The 2,439-nt window shown below is 44.8% G+C and overlaps 1 pseudogene; it reads right to left on the reverse strand.

Moving 5' to 3' along the window:
- Positions 1-217: 217 nt before the first annotated feature.
- LOC110137396 (zinc finger protein 75A pseudogene) lies at positions 218-1,233 on the reverse strand (annotated as a pseudogene).
- Positions 1,234-2,439: the final 1,206 nt, after the last annotated feature.

The raw sequence follows: 2,439 nt of genomic DNA on the forward strand, positions 1-2,439 counted from the left end.
TTCCTTCTCAGGATGCTAAAAAAAAGATGGCTGGATGGCATCACCCACTCGATGTACAAGTGTTTGAGTAAACTCTGGGAGTTTGTGATGGACAGGGAGGCCTGGCATGCTGCAATTCATGAGGTCACAAAGAGTTGGACATGACTGAGCGACTGAACTGAATACATACAAGGTTGCTGATGCTGAAAAGAGTCGTTGAAGGGGGTTCATACATGTCTCATCCCATGACCTCAGTCCTGGGAACAATGTACATGCTGTTTCTTTCGTTCCTGGAATAGGAACTGATAAGAAACAGAGAATCCTTGAGAAATGGCAACATATTGGATTCCTTAAAGTCAAATGTCCCCTGACAAATTCTTTGGTGCTTAATAAGGTCAGAGCTAACTCTGAAGCTTTTTCCACATTCCTGACATTTAAAAGGCTTCTCTGTTGCACGTTCTTTCTTATGAAGCTCATAAATTTTAGCAGCTCTTCTTCCCACCAGTCGAAAAGTTTCTTTCTTTCCTTCACTGGTAAATCTTGGTGCCATTTCCTCAGCCTATGCAAATCATCATGATTTTCTTTGCCCATTGTTTTCTGATGAACATTCACACTGGCTTTTTTTGATACTATGTCTCCTTGTGCTTGTAATTCTAAGTCAGGAAGACACATAGGTTGATGATTTTCCATGTCATTTTTCAGCTTTATCTCTGAAAGCAGCTCTCCAAGATTGTCTTTGAACACTGGAGATCCTTGAATGTATGGCTTTTCCCCTTGCTCTAAACAGGAGATCGCTTTAGGTTTGGGGAGCAGAAATAATTCTAGAGAGATGACAGTCTCAAAGTTTTCGTGCATTACGTTGTTGTAGAGGGCCTTCTGAGTGGGATCCAGTAGCTCCCATTCTTCCTGGGAAAAGTATATGGACACTTCCTCAAATGTCAGCAAACTCTGGGACTCAGGCAAGATGAACTCAGGTGCCACTGTCCAGTCTTTGATGTTTGTTTGCTGGGGAAGGGCTAGTATCTGGTAAGTAGGTATCACCCTCTCACATACAGGCTCAGGTGCTTTGTTGGTATTCCTGCTCAGCAGCTCTTGTAGACCCGGGTGTATATTGCAAACTTCTTCCTCCCGGGACATGCCCACTGGCTGGGACTCTGCTGGCTTCAGCAGGAAGCCTGGGGCCTCTGCTGCTTCTCCCAAGAGCACTGCCTCCTTTCCCAGCTCCTGGACTGAAGCCTTCAGATCTACTGCCATCATTCTGATCTAGGAACAGTTCTGCTCCTGTGCTGGATACACCACCAGCTCCAGATCTGACAACTGAGGCCCAGTCTGGTCTGGAACAAGATCAATGAAACAGTCTTCTTCCTTTATCCTTCCGGGAAGATGAAGCCGGTCTTCACCTGGTCAGGAAGCTAGGATCCCACATGCCACAGGGCAACTAAGCCTGGTCCCCTCAACTAGAGAAAAGCCCAAGGCCCACAATGCAAGATCTTGAGTGCTGCAACTAGGACCAAAAGTAAAGAAATAATAATAATTTTTAAAAAGGCAAGAAGAGGGAATTCCCTAGGTGTCAAATACAGAAGAGTAGCTGAGGTTATGTAGCCCTCAAGAGGACCAGAGGCGGGCTGCAGAGGCTGCTGTTTAAAAGCCCATAGACCTGGCATTGAATGAGGACCTGGGGCTGGAGCCAGGACCAAGCTGCCATCCACAAACAGGAATCCGAGTGTCCTTCCACTTGCCCAGGTTCTCAGCAAGAAGACAGAGTTAGTCCTTCCAGACTGGAATCATATAATTGGAACCTTAGGTCTGTTGTACCACATAACATGTAGAACCTGCATTCCGAAAGTAGCAAAATTCAAATCAATCCACAAACATAAAAAATGGTCTTATCTAGAGTCAGGGGACTCAAAACAGTACCCGAGCAGAGGCAACCAAATGGAGTTTCCCCAAATAGAGACACCCTCGCCCCCTACAAGCCAGGTCACATGAGTAACGATTCCTTGAGCAAGAATTATACATGTGAGGAAATGCAATACCATTTAAATACAATGTATACACTCCTGAAGAAGTAAAGCTACTAGAACCATCTAAAAAGAGAAATTAAAAATAAATATATTGGAGATGTGTGAATAAAGAAAGAATGACATCATTAAGCATAAATAGGAGGTGGTGTTCTATCAGCATGACTCAAGCCAGTAAGGCATTCACCCTTAGTCACTTGCACTGCCAGATTCTTTCCAACAATCTGTTGAATGACGTCCCTGTGGACCCACATGTCTGGTCCCAACTCCTGCAGCCCAACTTCTGCAGGTGATTTCCTCTTTGGCAACCTTGGATATAAAGGTGCCACCATCTACTTCAACAGCATTTCCTAAAAATGAGTTTCTAATAGAAGGGGTTGTGCAGGGGCCATCATCTACTTCTACCTAGAAGATCCTCATTTTCTCAGGCCACTCCACC

This window comes from Odocoileus virginianus, chromosome 5, assembly GCF_023699985.2.
Source record: "Odocoileus virginianus isolate 20LAN1187 ecotype Illinois chromosome 5, Ovbor_1.2, whole genome shotgun sequence".
In the NCBI taxonomy this organism is placed as follows: domain Eukaryota; kingdom Metazoa; phylum Chordata; class Mammalia; order Artiodactyla; family Cervidae; genus Odocoileus; species Odocoileus virginianus.